Here is a 9,537-nt window from a genome sequence, read left to right as displayed (position 1 = left end):
AATTATCCCAATAAATGTGTCTAAAAACATCGGAATACGTCCCAATGCTATCGCGTTTTTTTTTTTTCTAGTTTGTCGCTATCAATATCCTCAAATACGAATCTTTCATCCTCGCTCAAATTAATGGAGAAATTGTCGTTTTCTCGGTCCGAATAGCAATTTTTGTTGGAGGCTCCCATTAAAATCAATGTAAATATGTGAGGAGCCCTCAACATGTGACGTCATCGTCTGCGACTTCCGGTAAAGGCGAGGCTTTTTCAGAAAGTACCAAAAGTTGCGAACTTATTACACTATTAACACAATAAGCAGATAACGCCTGGAGTTGTTGCCTTTTTTTTTTTTAGTGCTTCACTCTAACTTTCCTCATCAACAAATCTTTCATCCTTGCTTAAACTAATGGGGAACTCGTCGCTTTCTCGGTCCGAATTGCACTTGCTGCTGGTGGCCATGATTGTAAACAATGTTGAGATGTGAGGAGCCCTACAACCCGTGACGTCACACGCACATCGTCTGCTACTTCCGGTACAGGCGAGGCTTTTTTTTATTAGCGACCAAAAGTTGCAAACTTTATCGTGGATGTTCTCTACTAAATCCTTTCAGCAAAAATATGGCAATATCGCGAAATGATGAAGTATGACACATAGAATGGACCTGCTATCCCCGTTTAAATAAGAACATCTCATTTCAGTAGGCCTTTAGAGTGGATTGGAAGTTGAAAACATCCCTTTTTTTAAATGCACTGAAACTTGTTTAAGGCCCCTCACACTTGAGTAATATAATGACATAAAATAAGTCCACATACTTGGAGTTATGATCTGTACATTGTTAGAAAAAGAGATAATAAACACTCGTATATTGTGGCGCCATTCAAGCCACTTTCTTATAAATAGCTTTGGTTTCCACCCCCACAAGTTTGCCAGTTGGACCTGCAAACTGCAGCATCAACACACCTGCTCACCCGACAGTAGCTCACGTTTGGTAACACAATGTAAGTTCCAACGAAATGTCTTGACGTTTATTTCGTGCAAGTTGAGCAGTTGACTGATTGTTGTATCGACAAACTATATTTGTACTCACATTAGCATTAGCATGTGCTTTAGCCTAGCATGACGGACTTGAGGCCCCTAATTGAAGGCCTTGTTTTGAATCAACTCACCTCCATACGCGGACCCACACCTGCTGCTAGATTATTATTTAACCACTGCAATTTTTTTTAAGGCATTTGTTGTTGTTTTACGTCAAACTTGAACGCTTTCGTTGTCATTAAGCTCTCTGGTATGGGCGCTACTACCACGTGACTCGACTCAGCCAATCAAATCACGTTTTCTGTTTTCAGGCCCCGACACATAGAGCGCATTGAGCGCTAATGCTAACTGGCGCTAACGAGACGTGGGGCCGCCATATTGGAGTGGTGATCCGCTCCACTCAGTGCAGTTCATTTGGCAGGAGCAATGAACTGTCAGCGCATTTAATTCATTTTACCTCACCGAATACCACTGATTTTCACGCTGCTTTTTTAGCATACTATGATAAAATACACATTTTTGTCGTGTTTTATTATTCATAGTTTGCTTACCAGTAATATAATATTCTTATATGCCAGGGGTCACCAACGCGGTGCCCGCGGGCACCAGGTCGCCCGTAAGGACCAGATGAGTCGCCCGCTAGCCTGTTCTAAAAATAGCTCAAATAGCAGCACTTACCAGTGAGCCGCCTCTATTTTTCAAATGTTATTTATTTACTAGCAACTGTTCTCGCTTTGCTCTACATGTTTAATTCTAAGAGAGACAAAACTCAGAATTGGAAAATCCAAGAAAACATTTCAAAGACCTGGTCTTCACTTGTTTGAATACATTCATTTATTTTTTTTTACTTTGCTTCTTATAATTTTCAGAAAGACAATTTTAGAGAAAAAATATGACCTTAAATATTATTTGAGGCTTTTTAAACACATATACCTTTTTACCTTTTAAATCCCTTCCTCTTCTTTCCTGACAATTTAAATCAATGTTCAAGTATTTTTTTTATTATTATTATTGTAAAGAATAATAAATACATTTTTATCTAATTCTTAATTTTAGCTTCTGTTTTTTTGACGAAGAATATTTATGAAATATTTTTCAAACTTTTTCTAATTAAAATTCAAAAATTCATTCCGGCAAATCTAGAAAATCTGTAGAATCAAATTTAAAACCTATTTTAAAGTCTTTTGAATTTCTTTTAAAATTTTGGTTTTGGAAAATCTAGAAGAAATAATGATTTTTCTTTGTTAGAAATATAACTTGGTCCAATTTGTTATAAATCATAACAAAGTGCAGATTGGATTTTAACCTATTTAAAACATGTCATCAAAATTCTAAAATTAATCTTGATCAGGAAAAATGAATAATGATGTTCCATAAATTATTTTAAACATTTTTTCAAAAAGATTCGAATTAGCTAGTTTTTCTCTTCATTTTTTTCAGTTGAATTTTGAATTTTAAAGAGTCGAAATTGAAGATAAACTGTTTCAAAATTAAATCTTCATTTTTTTTTCGTGTTTTCTCCTCTTTAAAACCATTCAATTAAGTGTTTTTATTATCATTTATTCTCTACAAAAAACCTTCCGTGAAAGGAAAAAATATGTACGACAGAATGACAGACAGAAATACCCATTTTTTTTTTATATATACAGATTTATTTATTAAAGTTAAATTGAGTAAATTGGCTCTTTCTGGCAATTTATTTAGGTGTGTATCAAACTGGTAGCCCTTCGCATTAATCACTACCCAAAAGTAGCTCTTGGTTTCAAAAAGGTTGGTGACCCCTGTTATATGCTATAATGGTTCTAGCTATTGAGCTGTTTCTAGTTTTATATTTTATTTATTTTTATTATCTTTCTATTATTATTATTATTATTACTATTTTTTTACACTGTGGCACGTTAAAGTACCAATGATTGTCACACACACACTAGGTGTGGCTAAATTATTCTCTGCATTTGACCCATCACCCTTGATCACCGCCTGGGAGGTGAGGGGAGCAGTGGGCAGCAGCGGTGGCCACGCCCGGGAATCGTTTTTGGTGATTTTACCCCCCAAACCCAACCCTTTATGCTGGTGGTTAATTTTACGGAATTTATATTGTAATGTGCAATCTACTAATACAAGCTTCAATCAATCAATCGGTGGTTAAAAAAACACTGATGTGCATTAGCTGTCTTCTGCCTGGCAATAGCAAGTTGCTCAATAATGAACTAACTAACGAACTATGGGAGACCGGGCTTTCTGCTCCGCTGTTCCCAGTCTGTGGAACGTTCTCCCTGACCACCTGAGGGCACCTCAGACTGCGAATGCTTTTTAAAAAAAGGCTTAAAAACCCATCTTTTTTTTAAAAATGCCTTTTTTAGATATGCATGCTGGTTCTAGCTATTGGGCTGTTTTTAGTTTTATATTTAATTTATTTTTATTATCTTTCAATTATTATTATTATTATTACTATTTTTTTACACTGTGGCACGTTAAAGTACCAATGATTGTCACACACACACTAGGTGTGGCTAAATTATTCTCTGCATTTGACCCATCCCCCTTGATCACCGCCTGGGAGGTGAGGGGAGCAGTGGGCAGCAGCGGTGGCCACGCCCGGGAATCATTTTTGGTGATTTTACCCCCCAAATCCAACCCTTTATGCTGGTGGTTAATTGTACGGAATATGTACTGTACTGTGCAATCTACTAATACAGGTTTTAATCAATCAATCGGTGGTTAAAAAAAAACTGATGTGCATTAGCTGTCTTCTGCCTGGCAATAGCAAGTTGCTCAATAATGAACTAACTAACGAACTATGGGAGACCAGGCTTTCTGCTCTGCTGCTCCCAGTCTGTGGAACACTCTCCCTGACCACTTGAGGGCACCTCAGACTGTGAATGCTTTTAAAAATAGGCTTAAAAACCCACCTTTAAAAAAAAAGCCTTTTTATAGATATGCATGCTGGTTCCAGCTATTGGGCTGTTTTTAGTTTTATATTTAATTTATTTTTATTATCTTTTATATTATTATTATTATTATTATTATTATAATGACTATTTTTTTACACTGTGGCACGTTAAAGTACCAGTGATTGTCACACACACACTAGGTGTGGCTAAATTATTCTCTGCATTTGACCCATCACCCTTGGTCACCGCCTGGGAGGTGAGGGGAGCAGTGGGCAGCAGCGGTGGCCACGCCCGGGAATCATTTTTGGTGATTTAACCCCCCAATTCCAACCATTTATGCTGGTGGTCAATTGTACGGAATATGTACTGTACTGTGCAATCTACTAATACAAGTTTTAATCAATCTATCAAACCGGCTGCCACCTGCTGATATGGAAAAGAATAACTTACTGGTTTGCAAAAAATATTTGAACCTAAATAGGTGAAACTATTAAACCTCCCACAGCACTCCAGGCTGTATCTCACGGCATACTGGTTGAAAAACACTGATGTATGCGTCCTGATGTTATTCACTCTTATGTTTCTAACGCCATTATGAGAAATATGCATTATAAGTGTATGCACGGATCACATTAGTGAATACATTATGGAGAACAAAGACTTCTCGCTGCGCAACAACCCTACTTACCTCTATAAAATGCAGTATAATTCAAACGAATGTAAAAAAAATCAATGTTTTGTTTTACCATGGGAATGATGTTGTGTTTTTTCCCATCCTCCCTTGCAGCACACAATTTCAGTACAGTAAGAGCGCAGCGGTGCTGTCAGCCTCCATGTAATTTGCTGTTGTGTAAATCTTTGCTGTCTCTCTCTACAGGGAGTGTGGAGGCCAGTCTGTTTGGACGGGTCCCATTGGGAGCACGGTGTCTTATTAAATGTGTGCAGCGCCTCCACTATGCAGGTGAGCGACTCCATTGCTCAGCGGTCACCGTCGCCACCTCGGATGTGTGAGATTAAGCCAGCAAAGCGTGTGGACCTTGTTAGTGGGATTAAACCCACGAGGACTGACAGCCGCCATTCCACTGATTACTTCACACCGCAATGTGGTGATTAAAGCCGGTACACAATAACGCCAACGTGCCAAAACACCACATGGTATTCTGTTCAAATATGCTGTGCGCAAACACCGCATCGGGTAGTTTGGTTACACTCTTTATAAATTAATCAACGGTTTGACTTTTAGACGGAGAAGTTTTCACTAATTAGCCATTGTAAGCTACCGCCACCCGTTTGGTCGTCTATTCATGTAAAAGAACGCAATTTAAAGGCCTACTGAAACTACCCACCACGCAGTCTGATAGTTTATTTATCAATGATGAAATATTAACATTGCAACACATGCCAATACGAACGGTTTATTTGACTAAATTGCAACTTTCAAATTTCCCGCGGAGTTTCTTGTTGAAAACATCGCGGAATGATGACGCGTGTTTGTGATGTCACCGGTTGTAGCGGACATATTACACACAATTACACAGTAATTTGGACATCTGTGTTGCTGAATCTTTTGCAATGTGTTCAATTAATAATGGAGACGTCAAAGAAGAATGCTGTTGGTGGAAAACGGTGGATTGCAGCTGCCTTTAGCACCGAAACACAGCCGGTGTTTCTTTGTTTGTTGTCTATTCATGTAAAAGAACGCAGTTTAAAGGCCTACTGAAACTACCCACCACGCAGTCTGATAGTTTATTTATCAATGATGAAATATTAACATTGCAACACATGCCAATACGGCCGCTTTATTTTACTAAATTGCAACTTTCAAATTTCCCGCTGAGTTTCTTGTTGAAAACGTCGCGGAATGATGACGCCTGTTTGTGATGTCACCGGTTGTAGCGGACATATTACACACAATTACACAGTAATTTGGACATCTGTGTTGCTGAATCTTTTGCAATGTGTTCAATTAATAATGGAGACGTCAAAGAAGAATGCTGTTGGTGGAAAGCGGTGGATTGCAGCTGCCTTTAGCACCGAGACACAGCCGGTGTTTCTTTGTTTGTTGTCTATTCATGTAAAAGAACGCAGTTTAAAGGCCTACTGAAACTACCGACCACGCAGTCTGATAGTTTATTTATCAATGATGAAATATTAACATTGCAACACATGCCAATACGGCCGGTTTATTTTACTAAATTGCAACTTTGAAATTTCCCGCAGAGTTTCTTGTTGAAAACGTCGCGGAATGATGACGCCTGTTTGTGATGTCACCGGTTGTAGCGGACATATTAGCCCAGCACCACACACAATTACACAGTCATTTAGACATCTGTGTTGCTGAATCTTTTGCAATGTGTTCAATTAATAATGGAGACGTCAAGGAAGAATGCTGTTGGTGGAAAGCGGTGGATTGCAGCTGCCTTTAGCACCGAAACACAGCCGGTGTTTCTTTGTTTGTTGTGAAGCTTTAACACAGAGCGGTCAAGCGAACATGTTTCTGGTTTTTGGATGGGAAAATTGTGATATTAAGTCAGCTCTTACCGGAGACTTGAGTGGATTACACAATCTCATCCTGCAGCTCAAAAAGGCAGCTGTGATCTTAGCTCCTCAGCTTTTCTCAGAGACATTGGCGTTCACCGCAGCCATCCGACTTTCAGGTATGACTTTACAATATCACTAAAACACTATTAAAACAATAGGCTGATAAGAGATCTTCCAGAATTATCCAAGTAAACGTGTCTAATTACATCTGAAACGCTCACACTGCCGGCGCCTAAAGCCGTCACTTTTCTTTATTTTTTTTAATGACTCACTCTAACTTTCCTCATCCAAGAATATTTCATCCTCGCTCAAATTAATGGGGAAATCGTAACTATCTCGGTCCGAATAGCTCTTGCTGCTGGAGGCTATGATTATAAACAATGTTCAGATGTGAGGAGCCCTACAACCAGTGATGTCACGCGCACATCGTCTGCTACTTCCGGTACAGGCAAGGGTTTTTTATTAGCGACCAAAAGTTGCGAACTTTATCGTGGATGTTCTCTACTAAATCCTTTCAGCAAAAATATGGCAATATCGCAAAATGATCAAGTATGACACATAAAATGGACCTGCTATCCCCGTTTAAATAAGAAAATCTCATTTCAGTAGGTCTTTAAATGTGATGGTTTAATGTGACGTTTAAGAGCTGTCATTATAATAATAATAATATATTTTATTTGTAAAGAAACACTTTACGTTGAGGAAACAACCTCAAAGTGCCACAGTGTAAAAAATGTTTAATAATAATAATAATTAAAACTGCAAGAAGCGATGGACGGGACCGACTTTTACTGGTGTTTCCTGCCATCACCCAGTCAACATATCTTTACCTGCACATTACCTACCTTCTCTGTATCCTGGAGTCAAACCGGTGCCTCCTTCTTTCACCCAGTCAACATATCTTTACCTGCACATTACCTACCTTCTCTGTATCCTGGAGTCAAACCGGTGCCTCCTTCTTTCACCCAGACAACATATCTTTACCTGCACATTACCTACCCTCTCTGTATCCTGGAGTCAAACCGGTGCCTCCTTCTTTCACCCAGTCAACATATCTTTACCCGCACATTACCTACCTTCTGTATCCTGGAGTCAAACTGGTGCCTCCTTCTTTCACCCAGACAACATATCTTTACCTGCACATTACCTACCTTCTCTGTATCCTGGAGTCAAACTGGTGCCTCCTTCTTTCACCCAGACAACATATCTTTACCTGCACATTACCTACCCTCTCTGTATCCTGGAGTCAAACTGGTTCCTCCTTCTTTCACCCAGACAACATATCTTTACCTGCACATTACCTACCCTCTCTGTATCCTGGAGTCAAACCGGTGCCTCCTTCTTTCACCCAGTCAACATATCTTTACCCGCACATTACCTACCTTCTCTGTATCCTGGAGTCAAACCGGTGCCTCCTTCTTTCACCCAGACAACATATCTTTACCTGCACATTACCTACCCTCTCTGTATCCTGGAGTCAAACCGGTGCCTCCTTCTTTCACCCAGTCAACATATCTTTACCCGCACATTACCTACCTTCTCTGCATTGTGTGGTCAGGCTGGTGCTTCCTGCTTTTAAGCGGCCGTCTTTGCGGTTCTTTGAAGGCTCGTAAAATCAAAACCGGAGCAGTTAGAAAAACTCTTTGCGCAACTTTTAATCAGAAGGGTTCAATCTCTTTCCTGTGCGAGCTTGAAGCCGACACAACGAATGCACTCAGAGGAGATAATGTTTGAAAAAAGGTGACGGGTTTTTACAAAACTTTTGTTTTGAAGGGGTAATTGCCAAGTTCCTGTTGATTTTTGCTGAAAGATGTCAATTAATGAAATGTAGGTCTAAGTGAGACCTACATAGAGGTTTTTGTTTCATGTCGCTACAACATTCCTACCGGAAGTTACAAGCAGTTTTGTCTGTGTATTCTTCCTAGGATGCGCTAGAGCGCAATTTTTAAGTTTTTTTTTTTTTTTTCAATTTTCACCAGTCCTAATGTGTGTCCAGTTTGAAGTATTTTAAGGGGGTCAAATTACAGCTCAAAGAGGCAAAAATGAAATTTTTTAGGAAACTTTAGTTTTAAAGGGGTGTTTGCCAACTTCCTGTTGATTTTTGCTGAAGGATGTTATTTTATGAAATGTAGGTCTGAGTCAGACCTACATAGAGGTTTTTGTTTCATGTCTCTACGACATTCTTAACCGAAGTTACAAGCAGTTTTGTCTGTGTTTTGTCCTAGGGGGCGCTAGAGCGCAATTTTGAGTTTTGGGGGTTGTTTTTTTTATTAGATGGTGCCTTTACAGATTTTCGCCAGTCTTGATGTGTTTGTAAAATTTGGTGAGTTTTAAAGCATGCTAAGGGGGTCAAATTACAGCTCAAAGAGGCGGTCGGTATAATAATAATAAAACCTTAGAAATACAATAGGGTCCTCTGTCCCAAAGGGACGTTCTATCCCTAATAATAAATAATAAAACTAAAAACAGCCCAATAGCTAGAACCAGCATGCATATCTATAAAAAGGCTTTTTTTTTTGTTTTAAATTGGTTTTTAAGGCTTTTTTAAAAGCATTCACAGTCTGATGTGCCCTCAGGTGGTCAGGGAAAGCGTTCCACAGACTGGGAGCACTAAATGGTAACACCCGAATAATTTTTTCAACTTGTTTAAGTCTGGGTCCTTGTTAATCAATTCATGGCACGGCTGTGAGATATTGTCTGGTGTGCCGTGGGAAATCATGCAACCTCACCTAATTGGTCCAAAATATATTTTTTGCCATTCAATAATTCCATCCGTCCATCCATTTTCTACCTCTTTCGGGTTCTCAAGGGGTGCTGGAGCCTATCTCAGCTGCACTCGGGCATTCGCAAATCAATAATTACAATCTGCAAACAATGTGCTGTTGCTTAGTGTCTGTGCTGTGTAAAACTTGGCAGAGTAACCACGTAATACTCCATGTCAGTAGGTGGCAGCAGGGAGTTAATTGCTTTGTAAAAGTTGGAATGTGTCGGGTGAGACCAGGATGGTTGTGATCCCAATATGCAGACCACAGCGGGAGGCAGTGTGCAGGTAAAAAGGTATGTAATGCTTAGACCAA

General features: G+C 39.4%; 1 long non-coding RNA gene across 1 annotated transcript; it reads left to right on the top strand.

Annotated features, from left to right (window-relative positions):
• Positions 1–889: 889 nt before the first annotated feature.
• Positions 890–5,049, top strand: LOC133553993 (uncharacterized). The gene is made up of 2 exons (XR_009807040.1): positions 890–988; positions 4,797–5,049. It is a non-coding gene; the product is annotated as an uncharacterized LOC133553993 (long non-coding RNA).
• The last annotated feature ends 4,488 nt before the right edge of the window (positions 5,050–9,537 follow it).

Source organism: Nerophis ophidion, linkage group LG06, assembly GCF_033978795.1.
Source record: "Nerophis ophidion isolate RoL-2023_Sa linkage group LG06, RoL_Noph_v1.0, whole genome shotgun sequence".
In the NCBI taxonomy this organism is placed as follows: Eukaryota; Metazoa; Chordata; class Actinopteri; order Syngnathiformes; family Syngnathidae; genus Nerophis; species Nerophis ophidion.
Note: the sequence above shows the minus strand (reverse complement) of the source record. Positions and strands in the feature narration are given on the sequence as shown.